This window comes from Maniola jurtina, chromosome 13 (genome assembly GCF_905333055.1).
Source record: "Maniola jurtina chromosome 13, ilManJurt1.1, whole genome shotgun sequence".
In the NCBI taxonomy this organism is placed as follows: domain Eukaryota; kingdom Metazoa; phylum Arthropoda; class Insecta; order Lepidoptera; family Nymphalidae; genus Maniola; species Maniola jurtina.
Window position 1 is genome coordinate 14,709,826 of NC_060041.1, and position 21,600 is coordinate 14,731,425.

The window sequence follows — 21,600 nt, forward strand, 5'->3', positions numbered from 1 at the left end:
CTGAGCAAAGTCAAAGTACGCTCCATAGATCTCAGCCTAAATTACAGCCACCGAGCTCTTTTAATATTGGTTGGTTGTACATTGCTGCTTCACTGAGTAATAGTAATATATTTTTCCGAAGAAAACTTCAATGGATTAAAAATAAATATCAAAATATGAGCTCCGTGGCTATTAGTGTTGATCATACTAGTTAGTGAAACATTTTTATTTTTTATTCTTATTCAGACACATGTTAGCCCTTGACTGCAATGTTACCTGATGGTCAGCGATGATACAGTCTAAGATGGTAGTGGGCTAACCTGGATGGGATATGGCAGTATTTATTAAGCCCCATATCCCTTAAATTATGGGTTTTTCGCCAGAGGCCGGTTAATCGTGATGGTTCTTAGTCTTAGCTATGTTTTATGAAAATCTGTTCAGCCGTTTTGTCGAATTATAACCTCTAACTTTATATGTGATGATGTGGTAACATTCATGGAGCCGTCGGGATAGTCTCGACGAGTGATTGGTAGTTAGTTAGGGAGCAGGGCCTGGTGATGCGGCAGGAAGCTGGTCGGTCGTCAAACGTAACACTTAGGTCGGAGGATATTTCATAATAATTAAGGAGCTAATTTTGTAAGGATTCAAAGGAACCGTTATAGGATCACTTCATCGTCTCACAGCACAAATAAAGAGAAAAATCCCAAAACCATGAATGTGTGGTTACATCACTAAAAAAAAGGAAAATGTGTTCATGAACAAATAATTCGTATTTTCAATTTTATATAATATATATACAGATTCAATTTATCTAATAAACAGATTTTTTAAGCATTATAATTTTTGATTTATCGTGCAGTGTCGAAAAAATACCGTTCCTCCCCCTTTATCTCCGAAGTTTACCGATGAAAAATCTGAAATACATAATTATAGTCAATTTCCATAGCAGTTTACTTATGTACCTATATTTTACCGGAAAAATAAAACCAACGCTCTAACTAGCTTAGTTTTTTTGATATTAAAAATAAACCTCTACAAACAAAGTTAGTTTTGAGGTTCGTTAACAAAATTGATTCTTACCGTTTTGCTAATTCTATTGTACGGAACCCTCGGTGCGCGAGTTTGACTCGCACTTGGCCGATATTTTCTGCTTCAAGGTTGCCGTGTACATCAAATTAAGGGCAATGGTGCGAAGCGAGAGCGAGCCTTCTATATATTTTGATAAATCTTGCTAATGAGCAGGAAGCAGTGTTTATTGTCTAGGTCAGTGTTTATTTCCTAGGTTTCGAGTCGCACGTTATCGCTACTGGTCAACAGATGGCGCTAGTTGTGTGAGCTCTGAGCTCTACAACTTCATTACAACTCTTTTAACTCTGTTACCTATTCTCCTAACAGGATTGTTTCAATAAACAAATCATTTCTTGATCCGTTTATGAAAATGGTTATTCATTTATTTTGAAATTATTTTTTGTTAATTTTCAAAGAAGCCTGGTTATCAGGGGTAAGATTTTTCTATAACCCTCGCGGTTAGCCCTTCCGGGGTAGTTCCAGGGTAGTTTTAGCTGCTATCTTGGACATGACATCCAATATAGCAGCTCTGACGTTATCAAGCCAAGCCAATGACACGAGGTTCTACCAACCTGTTAATAAGGAAAGAGGTAGTAACCTAAGGAGCTGTATTAAAAATAAGAGAGTACCTAGGTATGCAGTAGGTATAATAATTATTGAGATAGATTTTATTTACTCCAGTCATAATCAAACTATTATCTAATAGCGAAAAACTAAAAAATAATATTTAAAAAAAAAAAAAAAAAATGGATTCAAAAATTGACTTATAAACCAAGTTCAAAAATGATGCAGATATCATTTTGCACTTTTTAGGGTACCGTTCCCTATCAATGTCACTCTGCTGTCTGTCTGTCGATCTGGCGTGGTCTGGCTGACTGTCCGCGTGCCACAGGTATCTAGTCTCTCCGTCACTCGCTCCGTACAAACGTAGTTCCAATTTCATTTGAATACTAAGCAACTTAACAGAGCTCTCTCCGTCACTTACTCCATACAATCGTAGTTCCCATTTCATTTGAATATTAAGCAACCAAAGTCCATGAAATTTTGCAGACATAGTCTAGAAACTAATATCTGTGTCTGTGGTGTTTTAGATTTTTCTAAAAATATGTAGTTTTAAAATTACAGGGGCTCAAAGATTTGTATTTTTCTTTAAAAAAAGGCCCAACTTTGTGCTCGTTTTTCTAGACAACGAAGCAATTTAATGAAATTTGGAAAAACCACAGACCTAGAAAATTTAATGAATATTATGTAGTAAAAAAATTATCGTTATTTATTTTATATTGTTATAATTATGTGGGAACTACGAAAACCAGAAATTACACCCAGAAATCTTGAAAATTTCGTGCTGTCTCGATTTGTGCAAGCGGGGTGGTGAAGTGCGGGGGACGACACGCGAAACTGACAGAAACGGACAGTCTAAACACACGGGCCACATTTAGACTGCACCCGACTCCAATCTTGTCGATAGGTCTAACTAAATACATTTCAACTTGCGTTAGACGTATGCGTTACCTACTCAGACGTTGCCTGTAGATAAAAATATGTCTCATGTTTGCTGGCAATAGCGTATGCATCAAACCCTGCAAGTTGCAACTCTCTTGCAACCTATTCCTCACGCAATACGCACAGCTTTAATATTATAATTTTTGACAATGTATACTATATGTAATGCCATATCACAGGTCACTCTCTGATTTATTGCTAACAATTTACTTCCAAATGCAAAGAAATCTAAGTGTGTTGAATTCACACTGCCCAATACCAGGACCTTAAATGACATAAATTCATTGATAAATAATCATATGTTGAAAATAAAGGAGAACCCCGTGTTTCTCGGTATAATGTTAGATGCAAAGCTTCTATGGAACACCCACATATCAACACTTGATGGTAAACTCAGCTCTGCTGCTTACACTGTTAGAAAAATTCGACAGGTACTGACGTGGAAACTGCAAAAATTGTATATTTTGCCTATTTTCACTGTATTATGTCTTACGGACTCTTGCTATGAGATAAAGCGGTAGATATTGAGAAAAAAATGTATTACAGAAAAGGACAGGACGTGCAATTTATAATTTAAAACCGCGCGCTGCCATACAATAAAAATATAAGGAAATAAGTACCTTATCTATTATCTTATAGTAGCTTCTAAATATATTTACAACTAGCTAATGCCCGCAGCTTCGCTCGCGTGGATTTAGGTTTTTAAAAATCCCGATCCTTTCATTTCCCAGAACAAAAGTTGCCTCTCCGTAATAGCCCGTCCCCGGGATGCAACTTGTTTCTGTATCACGTAAGAATATTTAAACGGATTATCCTTTTCAAATCCCGAGGGATCACCAGGATTTAGGAATGCAATTTCTTACAGCATCAGGGTTGAGGTCAACGACAAAGTGTTTACTTGGTATAGATACCTTCAATATCAATTAATAATCGACACTTTTTAAATCCCATTAGCTTTAGTAGTCAGGTCCCCTGCAACATCAGGATTGAGGAGTTGGAATCCAAATTTTTTATTGAACAATGTCGCAAACTTTCTTTATCGATTAAAAAAACTACCCAAAATTACGCAGTTAGGTTACCTGCCAAATTTCATGGTTTTGAGTCAACGGGAAGTACCCTAGAGGTTTTCTTGACACACACGACAGACAGAGAGATAGACAACAAAGTGATCCTATAAGAGTTCCGTTTTTCATTTTGAGGTACGAAACCCTAGAAAACGTAGGAACGGCATTCCGAACCAGTGGTAAATTTTTCTGACCATCCAAAAACACTTTGAAGTTTACCTAAAAGTTTACAGGAATAAAAATTTATCATTGTATTCCATTCCATTTCATTCTATTCCATTCTGTTCAAAGATAAATAGATAATAAAAATATTTGTCACCGAAACAATAATTTACGATACATCGACCAATATCAATTGTCCCATCTTCGGCTCCGAGATTTAATATTTTTCACTTGTAAGTAGTCTTCGCTACGCTTCAACCCACTCGCACGTAGTTTAGCTATATAAGAAAGAAAGAGATAGCATGCTCCCTACTTTCATAGCAGCCATGCCGGCTACAGGCGTCATTCGTTTTCGTGCGCGCGCGACTACCGCACGTAGTAAAAGATAATAAAAATAATAAAAAAAATAAAATATTTCTCAAGTTAATTACCATGCCGAAAAGAAGGCACATAGCACTGTGCATAAGCATAGCATAAGGAAAAAAAAAATGGCGTAAAAAGATTAGAAAATATGAAGAAAAATTACGACGCCAGCATTACGGATCGGATAGTGAAGGTATGTACGAAAAAGTTACTCTTTTTGTTTCCATGCTGACTATTTCTTGGCTACTTATAGCAATTATATCTCTGATCTACTACGTGATATTAGACCGTAGATTAAAAACAAAAAACAAAAAACAAAACGGCTTCGAGTCAATACGAGATATTGACCAATAGCAATATATTATGAGTTAATACGAGATATTGACCAATAGCAATATATTATGAGTTAATACGAGATATTGACCAATAGCAATATATTATGAGTTAATACGAGATATTAACCCTTCTTTTATTTATTTATCTTTTCAACTTTCCCCGGTCCCCGCAACCAACAGCACGACCGCTACCTTCTGTCGTGGAAATTCCACACAGGGCTGACTCGATTGAGCCAGAAGTATGGGGCGTGGAGCCCCCGCCATCACCACCTGCGGCGGTGGCAGCATCTACATACAGTACCCGATCTGACAGAGGTTACAAATGCACCCCCTAGTGCCGACTAGAACTCTTACTCGCTTTAGGGGATTTCGAGAGCCTCCTTAAAGAGAGACTAAAAAAGGAGGTAAGGGGCGAATTATTAAAAAAAAAAAAAATGCTTATTTCCAAAAATCTGTCCCCTGCTGAAGCCCTCCGTGCTCAATCCAGAAATTAGCACAATGCTAACAGAGTCGGCCCGGAATAGAGATTCCCGTGTTTTAAAAAAGCAAAACCAGCTGGCATGTGCTTTTACAGTACTCAGCAAGACAATGTCGAACATGCTAACTAAACAAATAGAAGCACCGGCGATTCTGAAAAATCTTGCAGATGCGGGTAAATTGATTGCTGACTCCCATTATTTAGACTCTGAAACCAGACGCTCACTCGTGACGCCTATGGTCGACAGAAAAATTGGTTGATTTCATCAAGTCTTCACGGGGCATCCAGAAGACGGGGAAACTTATCCAATCTTCAGCCACATCAAGTGATTTAAACTTCAAGCCCTCCCTGCCGCGTACACACTCGAACTACCGCGGCGGACGTCAGCCGACCCGCGGCAGGGGGGCCAAATTCACGCCGACGCAAGTTTACCAGCGCCGTTCAACAGCGTACCAACCACAGCCGGTTCGCAGCGAGCCGCGAGCGTCAACGCCGCCACCATCGACGTCTCGACGTCACAAGCAGTCGTGGCTGGCGAAGCAGAAACGATAAGTTCCCAGGTACATGCGGGTCGTTTAAAATTTTTCATGAGAGCTTGGAAAAATATTACTAATGATGAAGCTGTTCTTAATAGCATTTCTGGGTATAAAATTCCATTCACCGAATTACCAATTCAGGACCCAACATCTTATCCAAAAATATCTCTTCCCAATAATAATAATAATAATGAGTTTAATTTTTTCTCAAGCAATTCGTAGATGTGAACCGTGTAAGGGCCAATTTGTTTCAAGGTATTTTTCTGGTCCCTAAAAGTAACGGTGAAAAACGTATTATTTTAAATTAAAAAAAAAAAAAAAAGCTTAATAAGACTTGTAAATATAAGTCACTTCAAAATGGAAGATATTAGGACTGCAATTAAGTTAATGACCAAAAACTCTTATATAGTAAACCTAGACCGCAAAGAAGCTTACTTTTTGGTACCAATACACAGAAATCACACAAAATATTTAAGATTTTTTTTTCTCTTTTCGAGTTCTTGGTTTTACTTTTTGGCTTAAGATCGTTGACACGGCTTTGGTCATTTTTGAGCCATTTTGCCGCTTCATATTTTGTTAAACACTGCATTTACGTAAAATATATTCATACTACATTGTAGAATATTTCCTGTTTTATTAAATTGGAAGAAAATATTTCCCAATTTATTTTTATTTTTTATTTTATGGCCTGAAATATCAAAAGACTATTAGTGAATTTTGGGTTTCGTCTCATCTTTGACATTCACTACATCAAAAGTTACTAGGTCAATTCATACCAAGACATATATTTTTTTTTTTAAAGATGAGGTCCTGAACTAACAAAGTAACAGATTCAAAGTTTCAATTGGCATTTTTTAAATTAGAAAAATCCAAACCAATAAAGTTATAATTTTATAAAATTATAGTCATGTAAAACTATCATTTAGGTGGATTATTTTTCTTTATTTATAAATAAAATTAAGTACTCATGAAAGTAAAACATATTTACAATATATGTTATGAAGGGGTTAAAGAAAACATCTAAATTTAATTATTATTTGTTACCAAAAATAAACTTGAAATACACCATAAAACTGCGCAAACATGCAGTTGGAATCGAACTAGGAAACTAGTATCGGTCGAGGCTTTTCCGAGAACGGACGTAACACTTGTTTTCTGAAAATTCTTTGAAAGTTTTCTGAAAGTTTTTTGAAAATTCTTATTGGATTATTTAGAATATACCTGAAATTGTAGTACGACTATCACATCTCAATACTAGGTATTTTTAATACTCGTAATTTTTTCTTACAGATAGTTTAAAATTTTTGTATATATAATATTTTCATTTTTGTGTTTTGCGTATGTAGTTAAGGATTATAGCTGTTGTAAAAATATAATACATAATTTGAAGAACGAACTAGAAAATACCTATCAAATCTTATCGAACAAGACCATTCTGTACCCAACTAGGGTAAGACAGAGAATTTGGCAGCTATGTATGTGTGTTTGTTTGTTTATCGATTTCCTCATTATTGCCAAACTACACATTAAATTTAATATAAATCCCGTCCCGTATGTTAGAGGCTTTATTATGACGTCAAAACAAATCAATTTAGGAGATATAACCAACAAAAAACCAAGAAGCGTTGCGAATTTAGAAGTACTTAGATACATGATATGAAAAAAAAAAAAAAAAAATGTAGATATGTCAAGAAAAAATTAACTTCAGACAGATGGCTAGAGTTTGATATCAAATCCATTATGCAGATTTCGAATATATATATAATTTATACATATAAAGATATACTTAATTATCTACGATGTATTTTTGGAAAAGGGACAGGGAAACCCATCCTCTTCATCGGTGCCTTTCCCTGGTGGTGGGTGTATTATCAGGCAAGCTTTCGCCAGGCAATAAGTCCCTCCATCAGCAATGAGTACAATTCTTGCATCCTTGTCGAATAGTACAAAATCCCAGTATACTTCTAGCTTTAAACTATGGTATGGTATGGCTATTGCAATACTAAAAGTTTAGATCCTTTTGATATTCAGGTTTATGACTTACTGGACTTCCTAGCAGATTGCTTAAGGAATGTATCCTCTTATGGTTCATTAAATAATCATCGTTCAGCTTTATCTCTTATTACCATAAATAAGGTGGGCCAAGATGAACGAGTAAAGAGGGTTTCTCAAAGGTGTTTTTAAAATTAAACCAACCTTTCCTAAGTATGATACCACTTGGGATCCAAATGTAGTTCTTAATTACCTTGCAAACTTATACCCAAATAGCTCTCTTAATTTGGAACAACTCACTAAAAAGCTAGTAGTTCTACTAGCCTTGTCTACTGGACAAAGATGTCAGACATTAACGTTAATTAGGATCCCAAATATTAAAATGAGCAGTGAAAGGATTGTTATAACGATTACCGATATTATTAAAACTTCAGGGATAGGCAAATCACAACCGAGACTTGACCTCCCTTATTTTATACAACGGCCAAGCGTTTGCCCAGCGGATACACTAGTATCCTATATAACGATGACCTCGATCTGCAGATCTAGTCACGATGATAGACTTATACTTACTACTAAAAAACCCTTTCATCCTGCTTCGTCCCAAACCATTGGACGATGGATAAAACAAATTCTCACAGCTAGTGGCGTCGATACGGCAATATTTAGTGCTCATAGTACTCGACTTGCAACTGCTTCTGCTGCACTACGAGCAGGTGTCAGTGTCGATACTATAAGAAAGACTGCTACCTGGTCAGAGCAGTCAGCAACCTTTGCGAATTTTTATAATAGACCTTTGACTAACGATAATTTAGGTTTTGCTAATGCACTATTTAATGTTTCGCCTAATTAAGTTATTTTCTTTGTATGGAATACAGATTCAGGTTAATTTTTATGTTAATTTTCATAATAAATAACTACTTATTTTGTTTAATCTAGATTTGTTTTTGGTTTAATATTTTGCCCTCCAACGTTTCCATTTCCTCTGAACATCTTACAAGTGAAAAATATTAAATCTCGGAGCCGAAGATGGGACAATTAAATGATCAAACGAACTTACCAAGTGAAGTTCGATCTTGATTGTCCCATCTTCGGCGAAGAGATTTAAGGTCCCTCCCATCCCCGTCTATAATAATTATTTATTATTTACCCGAAACATCAACGTTGGAGGCCTTGTTATTCTCTAAACTAAATGACGCCTGTAGCCGGCATGGCTGCTATGAAAGTAGGGAGCATGCTATCTCTTTCTTTCTTATATAGCTAAACTACGTGCGAGTGGGTTGAAGCGTAGCGAAGACTACTTACAAGTGAAAAATATTAAATCTCTTCGCCGAAGATGGGACAATCAAGATCGAACTTCACTTGGTAAGTTCGTTTGATCATTTAATTTTACTGATGACAATCTGACTATTACCAAAGTGAACGACTACTATAATATCTATTATATACGACTAACATAATATGTATTATAAATTGTGTGCCGTTTGCATTCTCACTAGGTTCTCATTAAGTTTGTTTTATTTGGTTAAACTTTCTGGCATTTATATTGTTATGACGTTTAATTGGCAAACAGTCTGTTTATTGGCTGAAACTCAAAAATTCAGCCAATCACAACAAAGAAAATATTGTAATAATGATTGATGCAGCTTTCTGTAATTGAAAACAAAATATTTGACATTAACTTGAATGTGACAGTGTTTTCCGAATAGGGTTGCCAGAGGCCCCGTATTTTACTGGTTACCCCGTATGTCAGGATAGAGAAACCGGTAATTATGAAAATAAAATACGGGGCAAATAAAACTAAATATTTTTAGGGTTCCGTAACTCAAAAGCAAAAAGAACTCTTATAGGATCACTTCGTTGTCTATCAGTCTGTCTGTCTTTCCGTCTGTCCGTCTGTCCATCTGTCCTTCTATCCGTCTGTCATGTGTTCATGAACAAATATTAGTATTTTCAATTTTCAAAGTAAGATAACTACATATATCAAGTGGGTTATCATATGAAAGGGCTTTACCTGTTCATTCTAAAACAGATTTTTATTTATTTTTATGCATATTTTTTTTAATGCATAACAGTTTTTGATTTCTCGTGTAAAATGTCGAAAAAAATACCCGAATCGGAACCCTCGGTGCGTGAGTCTGACTCGCACTTGGCTGGCGAAACCGAACACTGACGTTATGTCCAGTAGAAAGAATATTTTCCTTTTGCGGCAATGCGTAGCCGAAACCCACTCGATATTGATCATGGTCGTAGCCAAGGCGGCGGGGCTTGGTTTGAGGATGTTAGCCTTTTTTTATACAAGTTAGCCCGTGACTTTAATCTTTTCTAGTGGTAAGTGATGATGCAGTCTAATTTCTTGGCCGTTAGGGCCATACTAACCATATAACTAGCCATGACCGAAGCCTCCCACCAGACCAGAAATTTAGAAATGGCGACTGCGCCTGGGAAGCCGTCAAAAACCTAAGCCTAAAATAATACTTACACTATTTCTTGCATTTTCTTACCAATTTTTTTTTGGAAATATATCAAACATTTCGCGCTCACTTCACTCGCGCTTTGAATTTGTATTACTTGGTGTAAGCCCCGCAATTTCGTTTGCATGAATTTAGAGTTTTAAAAATTCCGTGGGGGATTTTCCGGGCTAAAAAGTTTATGTCTGGGATGCAAGTTACCTCTGAATAGTAAGTACCAAAATTTTGGTAAAGAAGATGGGCCGTGAAAGGGTAACAAATAGATAGGCAAATAGATATACTGTCGTATTTGTAATATTAGTATGGATAGGGAGCTTTAAAAATAAAATCTTGCTATGGCTAAACTCGTTTCCCTTTCACTTTAATTCTTTCTGTAATTGAACCAAAAACACTTACGCTCACTGCGCTCGCGCTTTTTTATTGTTGTATTTTATCTCACTGTCAAATTGAAAGGCGAAATTCCACTAACCAGGTAATTAGCCCATAAAGTTGAGCGAATGTTATTTTCCTCATGACAGGATTCAGTTCCGGCCCTGATAAAACCTCTCCCGAAATCGATTCCTGGCTACGGCCATAGTATTGATACTGTGAAGGTGGAATTACAAGTTAAATGTAAATTTAAGTTAAAATGCAAAGATTGTATGCATGAAATGTATAACATTTTGCTTTACAAAACTAGAGTTTTTAAAAGCTATTTAAATAAATAAATCTTTTATTTAAAATCACATTGCAAACACAGTTCACCAATCAAGACACGGCAACATACAGAGAAAAAATACAAAACTTACAAATAAACTGAAATATCTAAATAGGCTTTCCATGCATTTCAGAGAGAACCACCGCCTATTTCTTCAAATACTTCAAATTTTTAAATTTCTTCAAATCTAAACCCCGTTTTTTTGATGGTGGTAGCCTGTAAATCAAAAAGAGGCAGGTGGCAACCCTACTTGCCACATGACATTACAGAATGAAAAATTGTTTTCATTACTCGGTAAGCCTACTGCCATAGTTTCACAGAAAGTGTGACGGTAGTTGTGACCTCTGATTGGTCGACTCTCTTTCACTATTTGCTAAAATTGATGATTGCAATAACAATTTTTTCTTTTTTGTAATCAAAAACAGAACACGGACGTCATACAGGTTGACTAATTGCAATCATTTCTGACCGGCTAACATTGTTCCGCTAGTGGCTCAAACTCACTGTCGCAGCAAGAACATGGTAAATTCAGCCAATCACAGCAATTAGAATTGGTTATCACAAATGCACCGATCTAGGAACCGAGAATACACGAACCAGGGCAGATAGAGATGAGAACAATAATATCATACGTAGGAAATCGACGGGGGATCGTTGACAATGATCCTCTTAAGCACCAAAGTCCATGAAATTTTGCAGACATATTCTAGAAACTAATATCTATGTCTGTGGTTTTCCAGATTTCCGTTATAATATTCGGTTTCAAAGTTACGCGGTCTTAAAAATTCACATACAAATCTTTGAGCCCGTGTAATTTTAAAACTACATATTTTTAGAAAAATCTAAAACACCACAGGCACAGATATTAGTTTCTAAAATATGTCTGTAAAATTTCATGGACTTTGGTTGCTTAGTATTCAAATGAAATTGGAACTACCATTGTATGGAGTACGTGACAGAGAGAGCCCTGTTAATTTATCTAGTTACAAACCTGAAATTTTTGAATTTGGTGTAGAACGTTGACCCAAAACCAAATATTGAACTACAAATTCAATTAAATTATCTTTTAGGGGGCTCCCGTACGTCAAAAATTAGCCGAAAAAAATTATTTTTATCATGGTATCATTTTTTAGAGCTCATTAAGTAGAGTACCTACTTTTTTATAATTTTTTTGTCTTAAAAAATAACTTAATCATCAAAGTGGTCAGTTTATGACCATTTTTGTGACGAGAGCTATCTCAAAAACCAAACTGGTTAGGAATATGAAATCTCGGTAATATTATATACCATATACTGTATTTGAACAACAAATACTGGAAACAACGTTTCATAAAATAGTTTGTAATCTGTGACTAAAACAAACGAACATTTTTAGAGTTTTTCTTTCAAGGTTTGTTGCGATGTACTTACAACATTGGAAAATAAATATTTCATACACTCAAAATATGTTGTTCAATACTTATGTAGGTACCCAACGCTGACAGAGCGACGCCCGACTCGTGCCTGACCAGTTTTTTTATAGCTCCTGATGAAAACAGGGTCGCTATAATAAATATAAGTTTAATCTAAAAATATTATTTAGTAGGTAGGTATATTATATTATTAACCACACATGATTCTGTCTGTTTGTGTGTCTAGGCATGGCACCGCAGCTTCGAATATACCTACCTATTATATCGATATCCTCCGGCTCCTTTTTCGTGTAATTACCTGCCTACCTACTTATGAGAGCCCCACGAAATATAACTGAATTGAATTTTTAGTTCAATGTTCGGTTCTGGCCTTTTGGGTCAACATTCTACACCAAAATACCGAAATTTCATATTTGTAAATTTCGACAGTCAGACAGATAGACAGTGAAGTGACATTAAGGCCATTTGCACATTATAAGAAAATTACTTGTCTTATGAGAAATGTCTTATAAGAAATTCAGTTGTATTTGTCGGATCAGACATACATCGCGCATATTATCCGTGTCTTATAATGTGCAAAATGCCTAATACTGCTCCGTTCAAGCCTTTGGGTACGGAACTTTAAAGGAGTGGGTTCTGTATGTTGACATACATGTGAGTTTCTTTATACCACCATAACTTCCAAATTTATGCCTAGAGGATTCATTACCCCCTGAGTCAATTTTGACCCCTTTTAATTTGTTTACCGTTGCATTTACTTAAAAACTTATTTACTATGAAAAAAACTATATTTCCGGTCTCGGCGAGGCCTCGGCTAGTAATAGTTTCCTAGTTTAATTGGCTACTCTATGTTCGCGCAGTTTTCGGAGTGTGTTTCAAGCTTATTTTATTGAAACAAAATAATAATTAACTTAAGATTTTTTTTCTCTACATATTGCAAATATGTTCTATTTTTATCAATACTTAATTTTATTTATAAATGAAGAAAAATAATCCACCAAAATGATAGTTTTATATGTCAGTAATTTTGTGAAATTATAACTTTTTTGTTTGGATTTTTATAATGTAAAAAATTCCGATTCAAAGATTTTTGTCTTTCGTTTTAGTAGTTTAGGACTCTTACTTTAATAAATATATCTTTTTTTGTAAATCGAACAAGGAACTTTTGATGTAGGGAGCGTCAAAGATTACACGAAACCCAAAATTCAATAATCGCGTTTGGTGTTTTAGGCAATAAGAAAAAAACTATCAATCAATTGCAAAATGTTGTCTTCCAATTTAATAAATCAGAAAATTTTCTACAGTGTAGCATAAATACGTTTTTAAGTAAATGCAGGGATTAACAAAATATAAGGGGTCAAAATTGCTCATAAATGGCTCAGAGGTAATGAATTCTCATAACAGATCTGAATATATCTAGATAATATTATGGGGCATCGTCAGAATCCCCACATCATTCTGAGTGAAACGAGCTATAAGTTTTTTGAAAAAAAAAAAAAACAATATAGCAGGGCTGTCGCGTTTTTGTTTTTTTTTTTTATGATTAGGTACCTACCTACTTGTTTAATTTAACACTTGACCGATAAAGTTCTCGCAATCGTCCTTTGGAAACCTTGGGTTCAAGCTCCTCAACCCTGACGCTGCAGGGGTAGGGTGACCACGAAAGCTAGGAAGATTTAGGATTTGCCTATTGTGGGTTGATGTAGTAGACAGGTAGGTACCTACCTACATACCAAGTAGGACTTTAATATCGTTGAACTTCGAATCCTGACCAACTCCGCATTTCTGAGTTCTGATCACCTAAGACCTGGGCATAGAGGATTGGCTGAAGGTGAATTAATATACGAAGTGGTGATAGCCTAGTGGTTAGGACGTCGGTCTTCTCTTCGGTGGGTCGGAGATTCGATCTCGGGCACGTAGCTCTAACTTTTCGGAGTCATATGCGTTAAGCAATTGAATATCACTTGCTTAACGGTGAACGAAAACATCGTGAGGAAACCCGCATGTCTGAGAGTTCTCCATGATGTTCTCGGCGGTGTGTGCAGTCTGCTAATACGCACTTGGCCAGCGTGGCGGACTACGGCCTAACCCTTCTCATTCTGAGAGGAGACCCGTGCTCAGTAGTGTGCTGGCGATGGGTTGATCATGACGAATTAATATTATCATTACCAAGTAGGTACCTAATACCTACAGACAAATACACAAGTGTCAATGGGGGTCAAAATAATCTTGGTAACAAAATAGGGCTCCAATTTTTTTACCTAGGTAGATACCTACACAGATTTATGGAGTAGGTAGGTAGGTACTTGGTCGGTATGTACCTACCTTTGAAAGTAATTTTTTTAACTGTCTAGGTAGGTAAGTATCTATCTATCTATATAACTATTTCAATGTCGAGTTTTTTTTGACGTTTTTATGCCGGGGGCTACCTAGGTACCTATCTCAAAAACGACTCTTAAAAGTTGAAAATTTTCTACAAGTTTAGTCAAAGGTACTTACTGTAGGTAGGTAGGTAGGTATATATTATAACAAAAATATAATTCCTATTAGTACAGATAATGTTTTAGGTAGGTACCACCAGTAACTTTAAATCTTTATGATAGCTGAAAAATACATTTTACGGAATCATTTTCTCGTCAACAAGGAACATGATCACATTGAGGGAATCGCGACCTCTCGAGATGTTGCAGGTTATTCTACGAAATGGGATCGAGATTGTGATTTGTGATATTAATGGGAGAGCAAATGGTTGACTCACCCATAAAAGAAAATCCAGAAAACAGCACAAAACGCACAAGTAAAAGAAAAACTGTCTAATCACTCGAAAGAAAGTACGCGTTTCGTGACAAGGACAAACGATGTCGCTAAAACAAGTACTAAATCGCGGTTCAAAGCCCCGAACGAGACGGCTATCGGTTTCAACGTTCAACCTCAAATTAAAGAGTTCATTGCACCTCCTGTACGTGGGCGCGGGCGACGTCTGCCGTCCCGCTCGCACTCGCGGCGCGAGCCTGCGGCCGAGCGAGAGCGGCGTGGTCTACTTTTTGCTCCGAACTTGAATTTCGATCAATATAGCGCGACGCACGCGGTCTTGGTACTTGAGATTTTTCAAATAATTTGCCGTATTTAATATTTATTCGATTCCTTGCACTTTTTATTTTGCAATGCTTCTGCTTAGTTAGCTGCCCTATGCAATTCCACTTTTATTAGTCTTAGGTCTGGTTTGTGGATTGTATGAATATAGAGAAGAAAAGAGACAAATAGTAAATACGTATAGCTCTAGGGTGTATAAAATGTGTGTAGCGAAGAAATAAACCAAAACTATAGAATATACTGAAATGTATGATGTTTAATATAATTCACACTTAAATTAAATACCATCTTCTTCAGTTCTAAAGAACATCCGACGGATCTTATAGTTAACTTCCACCTCACAATTGAACATGTAAAAATTCAATTAAAATTAATGAGCATGCACTTCAATAAATTAACAAGCTATAATCATAATAAATAATTAATTTTCACAAATATGCTTAAAGCTTGTGAAGTATGCAGTGCGGCTGCATGCATTTACGTCGGCATAGCATGGAATGTTCTGCTTAGCAACAGCTTGTCTATTTATAGACCGCTATTTATAGTTCTGAATCATTCAATTAGAGGTCTAGACTGTACGATCGACTACAATGAAAAAACTTGTTATGGCATTTTTTATCTTATTAGTTACATTTTAAGAGCTATAATCGTGTATCCACGTCGTGTTCATTCCTCGCGACGAGTTGAACGTGAATCTTAACTGGCTGCAACATGGTAATGTTTTACGATAAGCATTTTACTTGAGGCGTTTCTTGGTAGAGACCACATTCTTCAGGGAATAAAGAATTCCTTACTGCATCTTGTTAAGATGCACTTCTTGACACACTTATAACTTATTTACTTGTAGCTTTTTTTAGCACAATTGTAGCAACGAGGTCTATGTAAATCATAGCATACCTATCGCTGGCCTATTTCTGAGCACGGATCTCCTCTCGGAATGAGAGTTTTTCGCTGGCCCTGTGCGGATTGGCAGAATCTACACACTCTTGAAAGCATAACGGAGAACTCTCAGGTATGCCAGTACCCAGGTGTAATTTTTTTTTTAATTTATTTATTTCAGAAAAAATAAACATATACAATTTTTTTATAATTTGTAATGAAATTAACAAGAACTCCAAAAAACAGAAAGTTCGTAGTGCCAAGTATCCGAACCCACTTGCCAACTCACTTCTAGCCGCCCCCAGACTGAAAAGATTAAAACGAGCTAACGTGCTCGATATCTGAAGGACGTTGGAGCAATGGCTCTTCTGTTTATAATCTCAAATTGAGCTCAAATAATCTAATTCTTCTCAATCTAAATATGCTTTATCGCATAAACTAACTATTATTGGCTAAATACGTATCCGTTACGAACTATACTTATGACTATTATAGACTAGAAAACGGTTTATCGTCAATGTGATGGCAGTAAATAGAATGCAGTGTAGTCTATTTATACCTCTGTCGCCACCATACAAAAGTTTTACGTAGCTGCCCTTGCGTGCTCGCATTGAATAACTCTGGAATAATATGCTAATGAGCAAGTGTTCCACTGATGTCTGATACGCTTGCGTAGATCTCGCCCGACAAAAACTCATCGTGCTTCATTTTGCTTTCGAGGCAGTGTGCTGGAATTTAAAACACTTCTGTGTACAGAAACAGGTATGTTTAAATATGGTCAAGGTTAAACCATTGTATTCGCTTGATATTAAAAGCTGCATACTGGCGCGGGTAGCATTAAATACTAAGTAAAGGTACTTAAGTAGACATTAACGTTATTTTTAAAGGGAATATAATGGAAATTGTAGTTGAAAATAGTGGCGCCATTGTGTAGGACAAAGAATTGACGCTACCTAAGACCACAGCTGAGACTGAAACGGGAATACTGTATGTAACTTTTTCTTCACTTCACCTCGTTAAAATTTCCTTTTATAAAGACTTATGCAAGCAAATAAATGTCCTGAAGGTCAACATGAATATTACAAAAAGTAGCATTATAATCCACAAAGTATTCATGATAAACAGAATGACTACATTGTGTCGTGTGTTGGAATGTGAAAAGAGCTCTGGTACGAGTTGATTAATTTGTTTAATTACGAGCACAATTCGAGGTAAAATGCTTTTAGTTTACTTTGTTACTTTTAGTTACAAAGAAAAATGGAATGAGAAAATATTTGCAAGTCAATTTCTTTCTATATTACTGACTTTTGCTTTCTATATTACAGATACAGTAATAAAATGTATTTCCATCAAATATAGTTTGATTTTAACCTTGATTTTAACAACTTTGAGTGGGCTCGATTCTGCAGTGCGTCAGTGACATTTGCGCAAGCGCGTATGAACGATTATACGCCATAATACGCCGGAAAATTACATCGCCATTTTGCAAAGGCTGTGTGTGAGCTCTGCAATCTTTAGAGACTTTGTAGGATAATTAAAATAAAGTTTTTTTGAAGTAGGCCTACTTTAAATAAACTCCTCTTAAGGCTTGTCTGTCTGTACGTACCTAAAGTGAATCTACCATTTCGGATTACGAGTTACTTCTATTCATATTATATTTAAGTTTTTATTACGCGACTTTGTCCGCGTGGATTTAGGTTTTAACGATCCCGTGGGAATTATTTTATATTATTATATTATTATATTTTATATTATTATATTTTATAATTTTATCCAGGAAATTGATTTTCCTGGATAAAATGCCTATGTCAATTATAGGGACGCAAGCTACCTCAATTAACCAAAACACCTGACCTTAACCATCTTTATTTTTCCCAAGTTTTACTTAAATAATAAGAAAACCTGATAAACTACTGATTTGTATAGTGTTATCGTTGACAGATTTTATGCTTGGCTGGTATCACATTTGAGCATGCCTATTATATTCAATGGTGCAGAACCTAACCTGTTTTGTGGCTTGCTTTACAAATATGTGATGCATTCATTTTTAAATGTTGTATAGAAATTAGTAGCAGGCGTTACTTTGCGGAAGTCCATGACATACAAGGAACCAAAAGCTTAATTTGCTATAATCCGTTAAACCAGACAAATCTATATGGTACCACGCAGCATCATACAGATCTTTTTTTTAAGCTTTTTTTTCTTGTAAGGTCTACATCACCAAGATGCTCTTGTGTCGCGGCAAAACGTGCGCCGAGTGGTTTTGGGATCTGTGTGGTGCGGGGTTTAGTATAGATTTGTCTGGTTTAGCGGATTATAGCAAATTAAGCTTTTGGTTCTTTGCCTTCACTTTTATTTATTCACTTATGTTGAATAATCAAGAATTGGATTTCTTAATTTGACATAAGTGAAGAAGACCTTTACATGAGTGAATTTCCCGTCTCAAAGATACGATAAGTATTCATGAAAAAAAATATTAATGGGCGATTTTTTGATTTTTGGTTGAATCAAAATACCCTATGAGTAATTAAATCTGACCTCAAGGGGATGGTACAAACTATCTTTATTCAAATGAGACGTAAAATGACTGGGATACTTCGTTGGATGTCTTAGATATCGCTGGATTGACGAAGCTACGAGCAAGAAGTGGGATACGACAGGCAAAAGTTCCTCTTTAGGCCAACGAGTCAGCAAATTGAGTAAGTTTTGGGTATTTATTTATGGTGATATGGTTTATTTTATTAAAATAATAAGTATCAAGACGTGTGTAGCTACGTACGCCCGCACCTCCGAGTAGGCGGTGGGCGTCGTGCGGGAGGGAGACGGCAATGTTTTCGGGTGTTCGTTTCGATTGTAACGGGTGCGCAAGCGCCGCGACCTCACTGTTTTAAAAATGACCGCTTCTTTCAAACTACTTGAAAAGAGAGCTTCTGATTTTCGACCGTTATAATAATACCAGTATCTCGGATTGACTTACTGATTATTGTGGCTTCTACACTCTACAGGCAGCTGCAAGAACTTCCCATACGACCTCACTACCTCACTCGGCTCTCACAACACACTGAGAGACATGCTTGTCTAGATCAGACAGCAAATTGCTTGTAATTTAAACGTCTGTATTACTTGTACTCGGAAGAATAAAAAAATAAATCCTACTTCATGTGCCAGCTCATGTCAGTCAGTAGGTACTCCGCCGCCACGTGTACCATAGATATACTACTGGATCGTCAAATACAATTTTTATTATTCAGATAGGTAGATATCTACCTAAGTATAAATTTAGAAAAAGACAAAGGTTTCCAAAAATGACTCTCTTCAAAGATTTTTTTCTGTAAGAAATGTTCTAATAAACCATCAGACCTACCTACCTACCTATAGTGTGAAAAAACTCAGTGATAATAATGTAGGTACCTACACAAAATGTTTGAGTAATAGATAAGTAGGTACACTTTGTGTATGATTGAGTCTCCTTATTATAAAGTAATTAGAAAATAATTAATAACAGAATCATGCAGTATCGAGGACGAAGGTCCTTGATCTGTCAAAAGTATGATTCAATACATTTTAGGTAGGTAGATAGGTAGGTATATGTCGGTAAACCTATCATCGTTTCCTTTCAAATCGGTTTAAAATACCTAGCTCTTTATAAGTACTTAGGTGAGATATAGAATCGTCTCTACCCCAAGGGCACACGGGGCTCGAGCCTAAGGCCCCGGTCTTATGGGGGCCCGAAATGCTAAATGTTTTTCATCCAACTAGTGGAAGACGAAGCATAGAAGGGGCGATCTACACAGGACCTATGGTTTAAGGGGCTTCCAAATCTTCCTTCCTTTCAAAAAGTCCTTTAGTGAAATCCCAATTATTACATGTTATACCTTATAAAAGCCCTGCTCTCCCTGACTCCTAAAATACTGAAGAACGAAAAAGTTATAAATATTAAGATCATAAAATTGAGAAGAATTAAAGAAAAATGTACCTACGCTTCGCTTGCCCTATATTGGATGATTAAATCATTAGTTTATGTGCATTTTCAAATCTAGTACCTAAGCACATTATCCAAAACCTCCAAAATGGGCTCACTTCGCTCGCGTTGTTTTTCACTAACTAGGTAAATTCTACTTTCTGGTTCACTTTCATAATGATTCAGTTATTATTAGGGTTTCGTACCTCAAAAGGAACCATTATAGGATCAATTTGTTGTCCGTCTGTCTTTCTGTCAGCTGTCTGTCCGTCTGTCAAATGGATAAAAATATTTTTTTAAAAAAACGACGTGGTGGACTATGGCTAAACCCATAGGTTGATGATGAAGATGATTAAAATTGAGAATAACCAGGATTCTCCGAGGAGCAGTGGGAACGAGAAGGTCAAATTCGGACCTCCCAAGTTGATCCTCCCAACACCCACTTCAGTCAAGTTGCTTGATATTCCATGATCCATCCCAACCAGGCCACGCGACCCTCCAGTAAATTCTAAAATAGGGATGATGACTACTAGTCAAATCAGTGACTTTTTATCAAACGTCAAAACGATAAGGGAGCTTACCTATAATATGAAATTTTGTCATAAACATTTGACATAATTTGACGTACTTTTTTATTTAAAATGACAATTTAAAATGGTTGATAAACTTACAAGTGTAAATTAAAAATTTATAACACCCCCGACGATCCAAAGTATTTGAGTTTTCCAAAACATCATTTTCAAATAAATAATTATGTATTTAGGCAACGTCCATCTTGACAGCTTGACATTTGTCTATTGACATAATATTATGAACCTAACGGTTATCTAACCTTCTTTTCTACAAGAAAACTAGAAAAGAGCTGATAACTCTTAAACGGCTGAACCAATTTTTTTAGATTATAGCTAAGAACACTCTCGATCAAGCCACCTTTCAAACAAAAAAAACTACTTATATTAAAATCGGTTCATTCGTTTAGGCGCTACGATGCCACAGACAGATACACAGATACACAGATACACAGATACACAGACACACAGATACACACGTCAAACTTATAACACCCCTCTTTTTGGGTCGGGGGTTAAAAATTAACAGCTTATGTGGATTTTACATGGATTTTACGAATGTTGGAAGACCCTCTATTTAATAACTCCCAAGAAATAATTTATTTTTGAGAAAGACTTGATACTTGACTTGACTTCCTAATTCTAGAATTGACAATAAGCTAATTAGCTATAGAATAAAGTGTGAAAAGAAATGAAACAAAATAATAATACTTTCACTGCAAATTGGGCTTAGCAACGGCCCAGATTGCCACTAGAGCAGCCGCACATTCCGGTTTGATCCGGAACCGGGCGCCGGGCCCGGACGCCGGACGCCGGACGTCCATTTCCCGGAAAAGTGAAACTGTTCATTGGAAATCATAACACTGCTGCTATTAATATTTGTCGCTGTTTACTCGGCAGGTACCAAACTGTTATACAGGGTGTTTGGTAATTAGTATATAAAATGACGACACGTACCCATGCTACTTGATCTGATAAATACAATGCTCAAGTATAATGACGAAATTAAATTATAAAAATTTCCATACAAAATTTTAA

General features: G+C 36.1%; 1 long non-coding RNA gene across 2 annotated transcripts in view; it reads right to left on the reverse strand.

The window, feature by feature from the left end:
• Positions 1–21,600, reverse strand: part of LOC123870727 — a 90,767-nt gene that overhangs the window by 24,802 nt on the left and 44,365 nt on the right. The gene's annotated exons all lie outside the window — the stretch shown is intronic.